Below are 20,804 nucleotides of genomic sequence, written 5' to 3'. Positions count from 1 at the left end.
CACGATGTCACAACCTCGTCTTGCGCCTCTGGCCTCTTTGCTTTCGTGTGAATTATATCCTCCATGAGTGACTGTTCACGATATTTCTAAAAATATCATGGCCTAAAGATCTTTGCTAAACTCACTTAAACCACCCTAGTCCAAAACGCTACTGATTTCTTAGTTTAGCCAGGCATAGTATAGATGAAGGCAGTTTAAGCTCTGAATATTAATTCAGTTCTATTAAAAAAAAAGCTTCTCACCATATTGCGATCTTGTTAAAGATGGACAATATTATCATGCAGTGTTATCTTATATTTTCATACGAAATAGATTTCCAATTTATTTAACAACGGGACAATATAGACATCATATATGTGTGTGTTTAAGCAAATTTTGAACCAGTAACGATCTTTCCGCAGGTTCACCTCCGAAAACCCTGTTACTTCTACTCCCTTTAAATGATCGAATTTGATCTTCATTGCAACACGAGCACGTACAGAGTACATGCCCGTCTACCCGAATGACCATTTAATCAGTAGTGCGACAGTCAGAACAGCCGGTGTGTAGAAAGGGCAGAAACATAATCAGTACTAGCTAACGACCAGCTGGTATTTCCTCGCCTAAGGGGCACAATTGCAATCTCTTATCCCCATTAAGAAAGACATTCAAAGATTATCAGCCTCGTTAAAGACTGAAAAGCCAATTTTGTTTCTCAATATAGCACGCATGGCCCTGAACGCTTAAGGGCATCTACTTAACATTTGCGTGAAATTCCCGTTTCTCCATTTTCCCTGGTACATCAAACCGTCTTCTCACTACTTGTACCAAGCGTACCTCATAGCTGAGATAGCTTCTATCTATAAACTCCTTAGAATCCCGCCAAGCCTCGAGACTTCATTACCCAATAGCCTACAAGCAAACGTACAGACGTGGTCTCTCTGCTTCATTCGCTTCGCTGGCAAAGGCGGATTGGCAATATGAGCTCAAGCATGACTGAGTCAGCATTGCTTGTAAGACATAAGCTGTAGAAACATTTTTAACGCCCGAAGGTAGCATTCGACATTATTACATTGTATCGGATGCACACAAACGCTATGAAAAGGTTTAAGTAGGTCGATGAACTTCCTTCTTTCTCTTTCATGTATTTACGGAATTCGTTCTAAACGGTAGTTTCAAATACTTCATTGAATTTGTTTATCTTTTTTAAGGACTCCTGCTTATTAGTAAACGACAACTGAGCTAACATATTCTTTTAAACGGATTACTAGTTGTTAGAGTCAGGTCGGTTTAAAAAACAGTTTCCTAATAAAAGTGAAAGTCTAAACAATATTTTCAGCGATAATGAATGCGCGTAAACTTTCTTTTTGATTCATATGTCGTTACTAAGCTATTTATTAATAAGGAGGTTTCGATGATTATAGAAAGTGCCTGTTTGTAAAAAAACAGATAAGAAGACATTTCTTTAATACCTAGTCAATCCCATAACGACATTTCTCACCAATTAATAGATATTTTTATACATCCTATATATACACTCGAACGCGTCGTATGCATGTGCTGCATTTCAAAGCTTGAACCAGCGATACTTGGCTGTTTGTATATACGTTTTTAAACATAGCGATATATCTTGCAGCAGCTGTATAGAAGGAGCGTTTCTTGACTTACAAAACAAGTGGCGAAACTCTGAGTATGTCGTCCTACGGCGCACATTGGGTAACAAAAACTCTCGTACCGAGCGATATCTGAATAGTAGGCCGTACATTTTTGGCGTTCTGGTGTTAAGCAGCAGACGCCGTCCGCGGAACTACATGCCGCGCAATGTTGCACAGACAATCCTTGTTTCTCTCCATGTAGAATACATAAATGGGCTCCTTAATGATCATAGAACAACTTCCGTGCCGCGTTTAGTCATCGATTGGAAGATCAAAAAAGTAAATGCGTATCTAGTCTTTTAACCAGCCTTACAGCATACGAGCGCGATTATCCTACTGACCGTTCATGTTTAGCATTGTGCTATTGGACATTTTTTAAAAATGTATTTAGCAAAAATGACCCGAAAACGCTTAGAGCTTTATAGGGCCTATAAAAGTATATAAAAAAGAGTCTATAGACCCCTTTTTGAATATATCGAAAAATTCGAACCCGACTATCGCGAATACCAAGGTTGCCTTCGTTATTGCGGTACTTTTCTTTCCGCTTGAGAAAACTGGACATTTCGGTCGAGACTGTTCCACTATATAATGGTACCTCATCTATAGCAGAGCTTTCAAAGAAATAAGCAGATCTCAAGACAGACATCGACCTGTCTAATTAATGTGAGAATAATTTGCAAAATGTTATGAGCACTTAAAAACTAAGGAAAGTGATAAGGTAACTAACACTTTCCTAAGACAATCAAATAAAAAATTAATAGTATTTATATATCTAGCAAATGTCATTGTGAAATGGTTTTTAGTCCATTTTAGATAGACGCTAATCTGCCAAATAAAGCACCATGAGACACCTACGGATTCCATATAATAATGTCACATTTTAATTCAGTTAGCAATTTTGGTGTCGCAGTACGTTCTATGTACGTCAGCAGATTGCACAGTGCAAAACTGCCTAGCAGACTTTATTCAAGTCTTACCGAAGAGGTGCTGATTTATCTGGATTTGTTCCCCCTTCTGTTCCTATTATCGCTGGACACTTACCTACTATCCGCGAACGAACGTTTCGAAATACGGACGCTTTCGAGTTTCAAAATGTCACACATGCTACAGATCTGGTAACGACATGCTGATACAACCTTTGTAGTATCCCAGCTCCGAAGTGCCTTTCACGACCTGCTCTTTACCGTAGGACCCAGTCGGGAGTTATGTCTCTTCCTAGTTCTTACTTTGGCCATTGGCCCGAAGCGCAAACTAAGAGACCAAACGACATGCCCACGGGTCACATAGCGATGAACATCCATCCTTTTGTCGTCTTCGTGGTTACTCCCGTATTCGACGTTAGTGGACGACAAACAGGCAACATAGACATCGACGCGGTGGATCCTTCTGACCTCGGCAAGATCTGCTTTATCGGCCCCTCTTTCGTCTCCTTTCCCTTCCTCTTGCATTATTCGCAGTATGTGAAATTTCGTATATGTGAGTTGGTGTGTGGGTGTGCTGGGAGTACGGCTCTGCGTGGGACCTTGGTTCCTCCTCAACCCAGCAGGACGCGTTCACCTAGCCTGTAATGAGCGAATGCAAGACATGCCTAGCCGTACAAAAGATTATTATTTTGTGTATATGTACATACGACACGGTACATGGAGCGACACTGTTGGTGGACTGTACCAATAACGGCTTGCGCAAGAGGATCAGTGTATAACTAGTTATTTCGGTGTACATTTTTCGGGCGAAATCTGTATACATTTCCGATGTAGACTTTTAAACCAGTGTCTGTAAGATGTCTACTCTATACAATAACATCGCTGCGACGAGCTCCGTTCAAAAGTCGTTAAGATTACTGTTTTATAACATCACCGTGCGAGGGAAGTTGCCGGTCTCCCAATTAGATCGACTGCGACGCCAGTCACTTTGCTTTACAAGAAGTAGTACATATATGCACCAGCTTCGATGCTCCTGTTCAAAAACATTTACTTAGAATACACCATTTGCTAAGCGAGTAAACATCTGCACAAAACAACTTATTTAGAGATCGTTGGATATATTACATTGAACTGTAGTCGTCAAGTTTTATCCAAGCCTTGGCCAATATAGATACCAAACTACTAGAGAGATGAAAGGTGAAATTATTTCCATCTGCATCGTTGTTAATGGCTTGTATTAGTTCGTTGAGGGTATATTAAACGGATAGGTGTATTAAAATGCTTTTTTTTCTCTCTTGACAAGTAGTTCTGTGATAGCCGATTTGAAAATGGTGCAGTCTTCAATACCATACTACCTTTCCTCAAAGCGTAAAGAAGATTTGTACTGGTATAAAAATACATACATAAATAATGGTACATGAGTAACATATATCGCAGACTTTTGAGTGTCTCACTTTATGATACGATGTTTGAACTGTTCTCGATGAGCACTCGCATCTACGAGCTAAAAAACAGTATTAGGACCACCAAGAAGAAATCTGAATAAGTTCATCAACAACAAATGAAACTTTTTTTTACGGTCTATTTCAGCTAATTCTAACCAAAAATTTGCATTTTTGGTTAGAATGCATTTAACCTAACAAGGCATTGATCTTCATTAGAGAAAAATACGTTCCATACTATAAAATGCGCGTATATTCTCCACACGAACGACTCAGAAAGCCGAAGATTTTGTGCTTGTATACAGTGTTATCATTCTCGTTATTCCCGTAACCTGTCGTCCATGAATCGTGTGCAGCCGATCGGTGAAAGAAGGCAACAGGCTTCGCACAATACGATCATTGTCAGCGGCCTGTTGCCATCACCCACACGTCCGCAATGTCCACATAGGTCCGACTGAATGCTGAATGTGAGTTTCTGCGTGTACATCTGCCTCTGTGTGACTCCAGTAGATAAGAAGCCGATAGCATGCCACCCACGGTACAGTTCGCCGGACCACGTCTGTGGCTAGCCGAGTTGCTCGTTCGTTCTGATAGATACTTGCGTTACAAGCCGTAGTTGCACTCACGCTGCTGGTTTAGCGACTTTTCCCTGTCGTATGGCAACTCAAATCAAGTCACGCTGCATTGCGCGTACGCGGCATGTCGCTGATTTTTGTTTGTCGGTAGGTTTAGCAGACGATACTGGCAGGTCGCTAACTCAGCGCGTTCATCTCGATAACGCCACAGCAATCTTGCTTGGTGCACTTTCCGCCATCTTGCTTCCTTCTTTGCTTCTACACGTTTCTCTATAGTGCTTCTGTAAACGGGCCACATATCTAACGATGGCAAGACGCAATGTACCCCAGTCTTACCCTGCCACCGCCGACTTGCTTGTCTTAGCCATTGCTACTGCTGTCATGGTTCTTGAAGAGTTGTTACACACACCAGTCTTCTCCCGTTACCCACGTGCAAAAACGCATCCTTAGTTCTTTTCCTCTACATCTCGGCCGATTTCGGACACGTTACGCAGATCGGCATCTTTTCGTGGTGTTTTCTTCCTTGTCTTCTCTGGGCAAAGGCATGCAGACGGTCTCGTTTGCCTTATATAGTTGCGGCGGCAACGTACGCCTCTACGCCGAAATGCACCGGCTGTTCACTTTCGGATCTCCTCGAGGAATAATCAGCGGTAATCAATCACCTCAAGCTTCTCTCGAAGGCCCCATCGGACCCTTGTTTCCTAACCCTACTTTTTGCCTCGATACCCGGTGCCCTCTTCTTGACTTCGTCCCACAGGTGAAGAGGTTGGTGTGCACTCTGAGGTGCACTGCTGACCCAGACCGGTCGAAATCGACATCTAGAACCAGCCGTTCCCAGGTGCTGTAGCATCCCGATCCCCGTAGCTACGTGCATCCATCGCCCCCTTTCCTTCTGATGAGCTTCCTCGTCCAGCTACACGACGCAGCTCTGCTCGGTTTCAAGCAGAACACACTGAGTAAACAGCGACGCTTTTCTGCTGACGAATATCTGCGCCTGCCCCCAGTCCCGCTAGACTGCTATCACCTTTTTTCCTGCTGCGTTGTACTTCCTCTAAATTGAACTTAGTTTGGCCTGCTGTAACCCAGACGCGCATTTGCGGCAGCGCAAGAAGTCCGTATCGAAGTGTACAACACGTAACATATACACGCGATGTGCAAATCGTGTGTGCACTGTCGTATCGAGATATGCTAGCATTTTTTACGCATCTAAAATACATAATATCTCGATTTTTCTCGTTCTGAAGAGAACAGCTAGTTGATGGGATAGGTAAACGAGTTGCAAATGATACGTTTCCGGCTAATCTTTAGAAAGCAACTAGGTGCTGATGCCTCATTACACGTGATGCATAGTATACTTTTTTCAAGCGTTACTTAAATACCGAGAAAGACCTGAGAGTCAATTTTTGCTTTCTTGCTTCTGCGGGTAAGGTTTTCCGTTACGAAGAAGACGACCAACGTTTATAATAAGAGTTCGCTTCAACGGCATGTACAGAATATTCTGTCCTGTAAGCACTGCCTCCCTAAAGTCTGATATTTCCTCCAAGCGAGATTTCCTCGTAATACATTCTTCTATTATAGCTCATAAGATGAATGCTCCGTGGTTTCTGTACGGAATTGCCCTTTAGCATTACATAGGATGGTTGGCCTTAAGCACTGATATTCAGTCCACTTCTAGCATACCTTACGTTAACTGTGCATGTATTCTTAAGGTTAGTAGAGAAGCACGCTAGCATTGAATTATCATAGGATTTTACGTTTTAACTTACTACGTATATACAGAGTGATTTGCTGGAAGGATATTAATAGGAATATTTAAATTGCAGTAGCTAATGTAATACTACGAGGTACAACACGATCCAGTTCGTGCCCACTGCGAAAATGGACCGGCAGCGGTCAGTTGATTAAAATGATAAAAACACGTCAACTTGAATTAAGTTCATTTTAGTTAATCATAAATTTTATCAACATCTAGCAGTCAGAGATCCGTAGAGCACTATCCATTGAAAATACGTACTATTTGTAGAAGTTGATAATAGTTTAGTAAATTTTTCAATACTAAAATCCCAAAGCGTCCAAGTATATAAAGAGTGCACATAAAAATATCATAACATTTTTTTGATTTATAATAAATAAACACGAAAACTTTAAGTTCTCGAGTTAAATATAGATTTGTTGTTTGAGCTTTTCTTCCGCACGTGGTTACAATCAAAGCTTAAACGCACATAGGTCATGTGTTGACTCTTCATATGTTTAAGTCTCTCGAGATACTTTCTCATATTCTGGCAAATAGTGGAATTACACAGCTGGTTCGGACTACTTAAACAATAATCTCACGTTGAATGGGGTGTAACGCCATTCAGTCGTTTCGTAAATAACTCGAATTGCGTTGAAGCGTCACTGATTAACAGACAGGTTGTGTTAGCGCCATTTTACATCGAAGTTTTTGTTAACCTCAGTGTGGGCAACGACCACTTCTTACGTACAATGGTAGGTTTCCCTCGTTACTGCTTTAACTGGATCAAGAGATTGTCTCACACCCTACGACCTCGATGTCGCCCTACAATTTTCCACCGCAATATACATTGATTAATTTAATTTTATAATATATTAAATAAATAATAATAATAAGATAATGCCTTAGATCTTATTGAAAAAATTCAGTTGTTGAATAATTTCGCAATGGACCTCAAAATTGTCTTTGGTAAAAAGCAAATTTGAATGGCTGTGGATATGATATGCGCTAGCACCGAAATTTCATTGCAGCTTCATCTCATTTCGACAATGGATTCCAATACTCTACCCCAGTCTTCCATACTGTCTCGGAGGCCCGCTAGAGTCCATCTTCAATGAAATATTGCACCCTATTGTTTTGGTCGAGGTCTACTGTGTCGCCGTTTCTATCTGAAACATACTCGAGCAGTTTTCGATATCCAGCGTGGTTCCTATCTAAGCTGAAACTGGAGACACAACAAAAGGTGAGGATCTACCTTCACTATCGTTATGGGCCCTCATTTGGATGATTGCATTTACTATTCAAATTAAGATCGAGTTCTACTGTAGAACTTCACTGAAGTGAATTCACAAGAGGTATAGAGATCCGTATCAAGCTCTTCGTCTGCTTGAGCCATCCGAATCAGTAGCGTCACTCTGATATGGCAAAACGTATTTATGAATCGCCATAGCACACGCAAGGATATAGATAATGCTTTTATATTAGTATATATAGTTCTTGCTTAAGTACTTCAAATAATTCAAGAATCGCTATACATTTGTTGCGAATTGACCATCGCACAGTTGAAAAAATATCAGACAAGAGATATCTGTACATCTGTTGGTGGGGCTGCAATCATCAACCGAAGCCTTTTGATGTTTTGTAGTCGATTAGCAAAGTCGCGTCAAAAGGTCGTTGCGCAATCAAATGGTTCCCTGGCAGGGGCCCTGAGCAACAAGCTCGCGTCTAAGGGCACCATCATCAACAACACTGTGGCGGGCGATGGAGAGTTTATGAGTGGAGTATAAACCGGGAATAATATATTCCATCGCAGAATAAATCACCGGCTGATTCTGGTGGTGCGCATTTTCCATGCGAACCTTCTTGTCTAGATACTGGAGCTTAACTTACCTTCTGTGTTGAAGTTCTGTGTCCTATTCAACCTCGAGATCAACATCAAGAGTACAACCTACAAGCTAACACCTAAATACTTCCCCAGAGAGCGATTCTCGTGCTTGTGTTTGAGTTCCTGTCGCGTGTCACTGTTTACAACTTTGCAGTCGTCCCACACCAGCACGGACCCGACGAAACACCTGCTCCTTCGCACCATCTAATGCCATTGCCTTTGCTTTATAAGACGATCTTCTTTAATCTACTTTTTTATTTGCTCTCAGCAAATCTGCGGCATGCCGTTCCATCAGACCGTCGGGCTGTTTCTGTAAGATTTTGCCGATTCCATAATGCCCCCGCCCACAAAGTTGTAATCGCACTATTGTTATAAATCGCATAAAATTCTAATTTACTTAAGAACTATTTACTATAATAGTAAGTATTTGTATCAGTTCTCTTCAATGTACATATTGTTTAATAGCGATCATGCAATTCCGTCACATATAAATTGCGCGATAACAACTGTCGGCAAATCCTGAAACTATGTAACATTATCCCCGTTATGCATCGTCTCAATATAAAATCAACCACAAACGGTGAGATTTCATTTTGTAGCATAGGTGGCAAGTACCGTACTTCAAGTTAAATCTAATATAATGTTTGAGTTGTCGACGATACCTGAGGGGGTGAAGGATTAGTTGCATTGTGTCTCCTATTTTATGAAGCAGTTTCTACGTTTGGAGGGGATAAAACGGTATATCATGCGGTGTATTCTGTCCAACCTGAATCTCCGTGGAGGGCCACAACAAATTCCGTTTTTTCCCTACTCTTTTTTCCTGTCGTAAACAGAAATCGTCATAAGCACGCAAACCAATCGTAGTCTGATGATAACCAAGTTTCGGCTGCTTCAGCAATAGTTTACCGGTCCAATTGCAAAGTCCTGCGAATCTCCCTAAAAAGTTGTTTACTCCGAAATGGTGGCCTGGCGCCTCGGTAAACAGGGTGGTCCCCAACGCCTTGTAGCAGCTAACAATGCTTTCCACTTACGCGGCATGGCCGCAGGTCTCGGGCACAAGTCCGTACCTCGCATCGCTTTCTTCATTGGTCTAAATCAGTCAAACACTACGTTTGTGCTCTCTTCCCTGCCAGCCTGAGAATAGCCCATTCTTCACCCTTTTTTTTATTTACTGCTAGAGGTAGCAAATTGCTGTTTTACACGGCAACCTCTTAGATATTGAAAACTCTTGGACAGTGTTTTTACTTGGAAAACGACGGGTATTCCATTCTCCAGTCAGCAAACCCAGTTGCCTGACTTTGTAAAGCCCAACTTAATAGCATGTCTGGGAGAACTTTCAAGCACTAGCCGCAGTGGTTCTTGCAAGTGAACTGTTAGAATGAAACAACTATACCCTGAAATCTGTCTAGCAGTTGATATTTTTTCGCGGTCTGTTTCGTCATTCTTGTCGTACTCGTATAATACATTGTATTTGCGGCAAGCCGATTAAATGTGTTCCCACTTCTCGCGATGTGAATGTATACGATGGCTGAGCTCTTTACATGGTCGCAGCTACTTAACTATAGAACGAAGTCCGTGAGTCATATCAGCATGCTGCGTGTGAAGCAAACTGGACTAGTTAGCAGATGAATGGAAAACCTCATGTGTCAGTTAGACGACTCAGAAGGCGTGGAAAGAACGTCCGTGTCCATTCAGTAAAGCTGGCAGCCTGCGACAGGTACTGTTGTATAGCAGCTGTTCTCACTTCAATGGATTCTATAAAATAGGCGGTGTGTATCTCACCTCCAACGAGTATCAGCAACTGCACCTATCAAAGGCTATAGATATTATCCACATTTACCCTTAAGATCGACGATCTTCACTTCCATTTATCCATAAAAGTCTAACTAGAATCACCTCCAGGCCGATCTAACACAACATCAAAAAAACTAACTTCTTTCCATAAGCTGTTAGTGTCCTGGATCCTGCTTAATAGGGCCTTATTGTTTAGCCATTTTATCTGCAAATATGTAAAGGAAGTGACTCAGAACTAGGGTAGGCTGTGTAATTTCACAAAATCATTTCATTGCATTTATTTGTATGAGGCCTTTGTTTTTGATATATCGGCACTACCAGTATTCACCGAACGTCAAACAGTTTGAATACGCTGGCACCGAAAAGAGTATTGCTCACTTAGTGAATCCGTTTCCAATTGTAACCTTCGGCAAGTAGCTAAAGAAACTGGACGCTGAATTTATTAGAGTGGAACACAACTCCCAGTAGTGCAGTCTTTAGTATTAATGAATGGTTATTAAAATGAGATTATGACCCGAGACCTGGAAGTACAACTTATCACGCAGTTAGACTTAAACGACGAAACTTTAACGACATCGTTAGGCTTAAACGATGATCTTGTAGGCCTAATCCGATCCTATGATCTTACTGGTTCACGTAATTTTTAAGTATTTTGATAACCAATAACCGATTAAATATACTTAACTCGCCCAGAGCTACTTAGCAGGTCGGAACACTTAGGAAACTTCTAAAATAAGCAGCAATATTCCTTACTGTTGAAAACGAACGCTCAGCAATTGAATTTCTTTCTCTCAAACCCCGTCACCATGGATTGTTTTGATAGCCAGGGATAAATCTCACAAGATGACAGGGGAGACACCATCTTGTGGCAGTGCCTAACAGATTCAGGCGTAAGCTGATAATTGCTCTTGTGATGGGTATCAGGGGCATTTGTTAATACAAGACACTGACTGGAAGCGAAATGATTAATGTTTTTAGATATCTTCGGTTCTTGAAGGGCTTCGATCGAGGGATAGATACGTGGCTTAACAACCCAAAACACTGTAGAGAGAGCCGTGTCGAGTACGGCAAAACCGATGCCTTCAGACCTTATATCCTCCAGATATAGGTCCGTGCAATTGTTGCGGTTGTTTTAAAAAAACGCGATGAATGGCGTAGCATACTCTTGAACTACTTATTGATAACAATGTCGGGTATGACATGCAGATTGCGAGCACATTATTGTTGGAAAGCTCCTAATTTACTCGTTTCGATATAAAATTAATAGAGCAGAGTGACTCTATCGTGCATTTGTTCTATCTTATAGTGTTGAAGTTGCGCCAGACAGCGTAATATTTGCCTGTGAAACTTTGAATAGCTTCGCATTTTCTAGAAGGCGCCATCTTAAGATTGTAGCTTCTTACTTTGCCAGAATTTACGTACTCCGGCTTGGATGTCTAGCACAAAGAGTCAACCGGAACAAAGATCTGTCCGCATTAATGCGACGGATTTTTCATCTCTAATACTACATTTAGCATTGGCCTGCTCAGGAGAACCTGTGTTGAGCGTGCGGAAATTAACTGCATGAGCATGATAACTTTTACTACTCACCTTGTCTTAGAGAACGATCACCTTCTTAAGTTTTGAGTTTTACGTTCGGCATCGCCATTAGTAATTCCGTCATTTCGCCAGTATGAATCAAACTGTTAAATTCAGTAATAGAAGAATGGCTTCATCTTTTTCGGTAGCGAACTACAACGAAGTTGAAGAACGAGAATGAATATAATTTTTTGACAGATTATATTTGTTGCATGCAGCGGATAGAAGCGGAAGGATCTCCCAGTGATGCGTAATACTCTTTTGTAGTTCTAGTTTCCGAAAGGGTGTAGAGCAAAGAGATTTTTAATGGGTGACACACTTCGCCAGAAAGCGGAAGTTCCTCACTATTCCGGATCCGCAAGGACTAAGCTTGCATTTTTCTAGTCTCGCCCTTAAACTCACAAAGGCATTGGCAGTCGAAAACTTCTAAACGGTTAATAATAGCTTACCAGTTTTGATAAACGTGCTCGTTGTCATAATCTCGGATTTTTAACTTCTTTCATTTGGCTGCACAATTGTGAGATTTGAATATCTTGAATGCAACTCCTAGACTTTAAGCCATAGGGCTAGAAAAGGCCAAAAGGAATCACTAGGTATATCTAAGCTACACTACAGTGACGGCAGTGATTTTTGCGTATTACTTTTGTGTGCTAATTTGACAGAACTTTTTCTCTCTGATGACGCTTTTGGCCTAAGTTATTCAACTTCACGTTGTTTTATATGTTTTACTGAGCTTCTGACACACTTGTCACCATGCTGACTATATACTATATACTGTATATATCACACAACATACTGTATATATCACGCAACATATAGTAGTAAGCAAGTACACGCGCTCCCCTGCCTATTTTTAGTGCGCGCGAAGATTAAAAATGCTTCACTCTCTTAGACTCCTCTATCTGAAAATTCAAATGACCTACGCAGAACAAATTATTCAACACAGTAGACGACAAAACAGATTTTAGAGACCCGTGTCTATAAATTATCTTATCATTCATAGACAGATCTGATCGATCCGCCGTGCATTCGTTGTTTGCCGTTATTAACAGCAAATAAACACTGGACACATCTAGTCAAACGAAGTATTGAATGAAGATACAGTTATTTCGTTCTTCCACCCCGTAAGTGAGCATCGACAATGGATTCCATTGCTCTGTATAACTACATGGCGTAAAAAATTAAACATAAAAATGTCAATAAAGTACATTTAGCGAAATTTTTGTACCTTGTTGTGTGAGTGTCATCAATTTTGTTAGTTGAAACTAACTTTGCACTTACATCTCCTAATCCATACGCATTCATACAATAGGAAACTATAAGCGCACCAGAGTACGCTTAGTCTTTTGTGACATTATTTATATATTATGTTATTTGTAGCTGTTTGAATAAATATATTGAAGTTTGTGCGTTACAATTTTTTGAGTCGCTAACTTTTAGCACAGTTTCTTTACGCTGGATGTCGGATACCGATAAGTAGTATGGCTCACTATGATACAATAGCTATTTCTAGAGAGACAATCAAATCTAAAAAGTATGCGCTTCTTCTGTTGATATTTACCAGCACATATTATTAATCATTCATCACAATATACCCATACGTTGGATTCTGCAAGAGTACCTCAAACTTCAAGTTGATAATATTCCACCATGTTAATTCAAATCTTAACGTTTACAAACATTTCGTGTCGTCTCAAGGGTCCATTGGAGAAACCTCAGGTAAGTCTTGCAAGACCCACCCCAGCTACACTTATAGCGTCAGTCCTTGATTCTGTACAGAAGAAGATAGCTGGAAAATATATAATAAAAAATATCAGGACGATATATCTGAAAAGTCTTAGCTGATTTACAAGTATAAACTACAATGGTAAAGATCACCTGTTGTCAGATACTTAGTGAATGTGTTGGCCGGCCAACCAACCAGCTGCTCTTTGTAGGCGTTTTGGTAGCCAACGAAAACTAATCCAATGATTCCGTTAGTCTAAAATCGGTACTCGACTTAATTATTTAGTAGAGATGAAAGCATTTTAGAGGTGACCGCAATATTCCGAACTTGGGCGTTTATTATTATGCCGTAACGTTTTTTTTAAGAACTTTAAAAAACTGTAAAGTAAAATGAAAAAAAATCAAATGCCCTTTTTGTTGACATAAAACAGAAAATAGTGACGTATAATAATAACCACGAGACGAACGTAGAGATTTAGAAAGAAGATACGTTTATTATCTTCATATACTAAAAAAGTGCTAGCGACTGTTAATTTTACAAACATGTTGCTTTATTAAAACACACAATGTGCATCTCATTGACTATGATTCACATATTGCACAAAAAAAAGAACTTGCTTAAATATTTTACAAATAGAACTTAAAACACTAAAAAGCAGCGGCGTTTAGGCGGCCATAGAGCAGAAGTCATGTGTAGATTTCGACGCTAAAACAAGAGTCCTTCACTTATACCAACATACTGGTCTATAACTTGCAGTTTTTCTGCTTGGAAACCACCGCAGAGGCCTGCTTATAAATGAAAAATTAGATATTCACTTATCCTATATTCAGCATCAACCATCTTCCGTATCTGAGGTAAAAGATTTCGCATACTGTAATCGATAATAGGATTGAAGGTCTTCAGACTAACCTAGTTTTCCTCAGATTTCCGATCCATAATACTGTTTTCGAAATATAAGAATTGACGACTATATAGCCTTACATCTCTTAAATAATTTCCTTGCTATTATATAACTAGAGCTAACCGAAATTTGAAATCTTTTAAACCAATGAATGACTCACTAGTGTCCGCCCGATAGTAGCTTCGGTCTTACAACTATTAAATCTGTCTAAATATGTGCCACATGCCGCCGTGCATGAAGCCGGGAGGAGTGGAGGGCGGTTCTTCTAATATAGGTATGATGTAGTAAAGTGATATCCTTATATTTAGTAATATGCTTGGAGGCGGCACATATTATACGTACGTCGCTCTTGCCATATCGTTTTAAGATCGTGATTCCGGATGTTTTCCATTGCATAAGAAAGCTACCAGAGCTGGACAGAGCGTAAAAAGAAAATTATCCTTCAGACATTTGTCACGGAACATATGTACTAAACAGTCAGAAAATCTCTCATACTACTATAAAATAATATACAATAAAGAATCATATCAAACTACTGTGATACCCCTTTCAAATAACGTTGTTCAACAATATTTCCGCATAGGGTGTGTCAGTGACTTGATCAAAGTGACTCGGCCGATTGATTATCGACCAGTTTCCACTATTCTCATACGCGCCTACCTTTTAACCGCCCTATACAATTGCCCACGCCATTTGGTATAATACATGTTCAGTTGATGTTAGCATTCGTTTCTATACAAATATAGAAGCTGGATTTGCAGGGGGTGGACAATGACATAATGTACTGAGACATCCCTATGTAACTTCTCAGGTTTAAAAGGCTTTATAGATTGGAGCATTCGGTAAGAAGTCTTTTGACTGATTTTTCCCATCTAAAGTAAAAACACTTAGGCAGCAGGGCAACGGAGATATCTAGCTAATAATATAACTCTTCTAAAGTTAGATTATTAACTTAATCGAAAGCTTCGTATACCAACAAAAGCCTTTACGGCATGGTCTACATTGCAATCTGTGGGGGGTTTTCACTTTCAAGTCACTTTCCCACAGAAAGGTCTAGCGCCAAGCTGATCTATTATTTGCAAGAGGCAACCGAGTACAGATGGAAGCAGCTACGGATAAAAGTATGCTTTGCTTTCTAGGCATTCGTAGTCACTGGATCTTTGTAATCTTTCCTTTAAAAGTGCCAGCGGTCGAAAAAGTACCCTACAATAAAGCAATTTCCAAAAATAGCTGCCGGAATGTGTTTTTTTTTTGAAATACGAATGAATACCAGATGTTAACAAGAAGCCTATCTAGTTCATGTATAGTGCAAAATCAATCCCATTGTAAAGATTAAACTTTCTGTCATTATGAGTATAGCGGTGTGAAATAAAGATTCATTAGAACTCCTGAATGACTTGTTGTTAAGTTAGCAAATTAGCGGAAGGCAGGGTCCCCTCATCAGCCCTTTAGCATGCTTTTTGAAATTTGGTCGGACTACGACGTAATCATTTAATAGGTCTCCATACCATTTCCGCCAAGCAGCTCGCAACCGGGCCAGTGCCGACCGATTTTATGGTAAAGCTTTAAAGCCATTAAATCTTACCGATCAATGATGACCACCATCGCAATTTTCAGTTTCAGGATTATTGTTGTCCTTCGGGCAAGCAAGCTCAGGCTGCACTACGCAAATAGGTCATAACAAAACATGTACTTCGGTAACTTCTACAAAGGGGTTTACTATGAGACAATCTTCATAAAACGCAGTGTAACACTTGTAAGAATAGTAACTTCGCACGCTTGCGTGGCACGTTGTGCATCTGGGGTCATTTTTAGCGTAATTCGAAAATAGTTAATTTGGTTGCTTTCTGGGTCTCGATAGTTCCCATGGAAGGACGTTGTTATGGCCCGTGCAGCTCTCGAGGGAGATCAATTTGATGCGGTTGACCCCACTGGCAACGGTAAAATAGGCACAAAAACCAGGCGGAATTATGAGAGTCTTAGCGTATTACCAGTAACGATCACTTGACAGAAACGTGTCAACGGAAAACGTTGCTTCCTTCCTCGGCCAAAATATTACACAATGTTCATTTATGCACCATTTTGGATTTATTGTATGGCTGCCCGGCGTTGTGGCAAGGCGATGCGTGTAAGGTGTGACTGTAATATTATAAAAACACGTCAGACGCGATATGTGCAATGTGTTTCCTTTCAAAGATTGCGGTGCTAAACACTGAAGAAAAGCAGCTTTCCTGCTGCAGGCTGATGTAATTCTGGCCATTTGTATAGGATGCCGAGGCTTTCTCTACGGCACCAACATCCGCTAACTTGCATGTAATCTGTGGGCGGAGAAACGAAGCACCAACCATCAAATCGGTGTAATGCGTTTTTGTTTAGTTTATCAAGCAGAGAACATATATGCAGTAGAGCAATGACTAGTATTCCACGTATTGTATATATCAGCTGTGCTGTTAACACGGGCACATATTATAATTGATCAGATATGGTAGGAAGATTAGCAGAGACAGTAGAAATAAATAGTTCGGCTTATGATCATTTTTATTGCCCAAAAAGAGCGCGGAAAAGTACGCGATGCTTCAATGAATTTCTCTCTTCTAGTTAGCTAGGTTTAAATCTAATAAGCCTGTAATGATCGAAAGGCATCAAAATGGCGAATGTTTCAATCAGCACTAGTGAGAAAAACAAACGTAATATGTATAATATACTATTGCAATACCCCATATACCTCTCGAAAATAATCTCCAATTAAAGTCGACTAAAATCGTATACAATATTGATTACCTAAATCGATTTGAGATATCTGAAAAAACAGGAAATATATCTATATGTTGAATGAAGCCTTGTATGTTCTGACTGATTACATAAGCATAGAAAGCTAATTGCATCCAAATGTAGCTTAAGCAGGATCATCAGAAGGCAACTCGTTACGCGCTTAGATCCGGGCATTTGATAGACAAATTGCATTTTTAATACAAAAAAGCGGATAGTTCATAGACGTATCCTAAGCAGATCTTACAGTTTGATACATGAAGCCCCTCGTTTATGCCTTGTGTCATTTCCTTGGTCAAGCTTTGAGCTTATGGGTTTGATGTTAATATATGATGTACTTGCTTGAACGGATAAAATGTACTCTAAAACTGTCACGGTGCACCTTGCGACCTTATCAACGTTGTTGGCATCGTATCTGAGACAATGCGGCATTGAAAGGAACCACTATTGCAGATTCAAGCAGTTTTGAGAAAATCCTGAACAACATCGCTTTCTCGAGAATGATACGTTAAAGTCTCTCTCTCTCTCTCTCTCTCTCTCTCTCTCTCTCTGTTGGGATACGCAAGGTCAGCACTATAAAATCTATCGGACCCATTAAACAACGATCCATAAAGATTTATGCCTTTTGGGTAGCCTGTGCTTGATATTGATAGACTGACGGCGCCAGAAAAATTAACTCAAGTTATTCGTGTCTCTTCGTAAACTACTGCCACATGTACGGACGAGATCTAATTCAATCATTTGCATACATAGACTGGTAAGTTGGAGGAAATAGATGCTTGTACTTTTGTCCCCATTGCAATCGAACTACGGGTTAGTGGTGAGCGTATCCCGAACATAGACATCGTCCTTATGGGAAAATAGTCCAGTACGTTTAAGCGGCTTCCATTGGAGCGATATTAATTTACGACAACGTAAGACAAATAACAAAAAAATTCTAATTTATTTAGTCTGATCGGTGGCCTCGAAATGTTCAAATGAATTTTCATGGTCAACGATGCGGCCAGCTATTTTGACAGCATTCTTTTGTCTCTTAGGCGATACGTCGTAGAGCGCGCTTGGTGATGCGATTTCTAAAATTCACCTATAATCAGATAGTTTCGAAGTTAGATAATTTGATATCTTAAACTTACGAGCTTTCACTTTGTTTGGCTAATGAACTAGACGAGAGTTCGTCTTCGTTAAAAAGGCTGCCGACTATGGATCACGTAAAGCAGTACTGCATATTTTTAGACAGTCTGCTAAGGTATTGACAATAAAAATTGATCAGAACTGTCAAAAGCTACTTTGTTGGGTGTCAGTGTTATACATCCACGGATAACCAGTGGATATCCGTGGTCAGATGTTTTCAACTTTGCGTCGAGTACTTACATCTGTACACACTGCTTCAAGCGACTAGAAACGAAGTATACTTACGCCCAGACCTAGATTCCTTTACTGAAGTTGAGAAATGATCATGGAAGATCCGCTCGGTTGAAAAAATGTACGCGTCACTCTGCTTCATTTCAGATTGAGATTCATATGATGATGCCATATATGATGTTGACGTGATTTTCCCAAACGAAGCGCCTATATATATATATATATATGTGTATATATATGTGTGTGTGTGTGAAAGTATAGTAGTTCAGGGCTGCATGTTGCGGCGCTGCTCGCATGTAAGAATGATCGACTTGTTACATTTCTTCTTATGAACTTCATTATGAGGTACAAGCTGGACGAGGGGAGGCCTCCACATATGGATAAATAGGCAAAGAGAATTAGAATTTAGAAGAATTTAGAAATTAGAAGAGAATTAGTTTGAAACTATTCTAAACAGTATTTCCCACGTTTCGATGCTACGCTACACCCGTTTAGCCATTATGTGGTAAGCCCGTGTGGTAAGCCAACTAAAGAACAATGAACGTGTCTCATTTACAGTCTCATTAAAACCCGCAATGTTTCAGGTTAACATCGTTTTCACTACGCGACACCTAAAAAATTCGAACGGCTACAACGGGCTGAGTCTGAAAAGATCCTCCGTTGAACCTAGAATTTTGTTTATATGATTCAATTACTGTTATCAATTGAATTTGATAACGATTTATTGACGCTTTCATAATCGCGCCAAAATGTCGACTATTCGTAATAGCTTTTAGAGCTCTTTTATTGAACTAGTGCCTAATCAGTTGTAAATAAACGTGAACAGTAGTTGACTTGACGGTACAAAATTTTAGCGGAATTTTAGCTAAAAATTCTAGCGGATCCAATATAAACCTATTCTGGGATCAGTCACAGCGTTCGTTCCAGGCACCGCGTTCGAAGCCTGATTTTAGTGATGATTGCAAAATTGAAATTCTTCATTCTTGAAGAAATCGTGTTTTACACGATTTTTTTCACGTAGACTGCAATCAGTAAACCACGTAAACGTCTGATGAACAATTCGGCCGAGCGAAAATGAAATAATTATCCACTTATACTATTAAAAATATTGCATTTTTAGCCTGATCAATGCATAGCCAAAGTTCTATCGGGGAACGGCAATGCAGTGATTAGATTGTTCGAGGTTAAATAGCAGAAGGGGGTTTCGTTAACGTCTTCGCATGTACAGCTGTTTATTTCGCCATGCACACAGGGTCTAATCTACAACAGTGTTTTACACGCTTTCATCATGCAGGATCAAAAGAAAAAAATTAGACTTTTTTAGACATATGCCGAACTACACAGATATTGACACTTAGGTCCTTTTTTTTTGCGTCCAGTAAGGTGATCTGTTACCATAAACTGGTCGGGTTGTTGTGCTAATAAGACTGCTCTTCGTAAGATAAGACTTTTTTTTATTTCTCTCGTCCGGCGGCTTGCGGATTGGCTTTTCTTCGATTTTCTATTTTAAAATGCATCTATTATAATCTGAACATTGAATGAGAGGTTTGTCGGTTACGACAGAAGACTTTATTAAAGTCAAATGACTCCGGTGCTCCGGTCACATTACTCATTTCTTAAATGCTAATACTTGTTATACGTTTATATAGCGTAGCAGCGCGTGCCGACTACGGACTACTGAATGAACGTGTTACTCTCGACGCGGTTTACTCGAGCATGAAGAAGCTAACCTAGAAAAAATGGGCGCCAATAAATGATTCTGCTAAGCTCTTTGTACAAGGCAGTGAAAGGGAAGTGTTGCCATGAAACAAGTTTTCAAGTTGTTACCCTAGGATAAGATAACGCCGGAGCTGAATGCAATTTATATAACATTTTATGATGACGCGTCGTAAAGTTTGCTATTATCGGAAGACCTTATTCTAAAGTTGCTAGTTCGGGCCTCGTTTTCGGACTCACACGATACTGTTGTATTCATTATTGTCTATTAATAAAATGTCGACAAAAAGTAGATCTTAATTCGTTTAGTTCTGGTTTTTGATTTTCTTGCTAACTCAAAAGTATTAAGTAACAAAGCGACTGAATCCAATGCAGTCCTACGACAGGGAACTATGCCACAAATTGTCCAATAGCCGCTAAGGGTAACCTGTTACGACTGGTAGGCCGACTTATGGTGCCATTTTTCTCGCAACATTGCTACGTGCCTATCTGTTTATGAAGGCGTAAACTTTTGGCTACTGACCCTAAGAGCTCAGCATATTAGTGATACGACTGTGTAAATAAACGGAACCACGAACACGCATGAGGTCGACCAAGGCGGCGTCCAGAAGTTAGCATATCCGTTAATAGCCGTTGGTAGCCACTCGCACGCAGCCCAGCTGTACCGTTCGTGTGACAATATCTACCGAAATTCCAGCCCATTTGGAAAGCTCAAGAGGTACGAAATACCATCGGCAGAAGAAAAAACGTGAAGAAAGACCGAACCT

The 20,804-nt window shown here is 40.1% G+C and overlaps 1 long non-coding RNA gene across 1 annotated transcript; it reads left to right on the top strand.

The window, feature by feature from the left end:
- Nucleotides 1-17,562: 17,562 nt before the first annotated feature.
- On the top strand, nucleotides 17,563-20,337 carry LOC111261453 (uncharacterized). Its single transcript, XR_002680977.1, has 2 exons — nucleotides 17,563-17,716; nucleotides 19,971-20,337. It is a non-coding gene; the product is annotated as an uncharacterized LOC111261453 (long non-coding RNA).
- Nucleotides 20,338-20,804: the final 467 nt, after the last annotated feature.

This window comes from Varroa jacobsoni, unplaced genomic scaffold, assembly GCF_002532875.2.
Source record: "Varroa jacobsoni isolate VJ856 unplaced genomic scaffold, vjacob_1.0 scaffold_557, whole genome shotgun sequence".
Taxonomy (NCBI): domain Eukaryota; kingdom Metazoa; phylum Arthropoda; class Arachnida; order Mesostigmata; family Varroidae; genus Varroa; species Varroa jacobsoni.
Note: the sequence above shows the minus strand (reverse complement) of the source record. Positions and strands in the feature narration are given on the sequence as shown.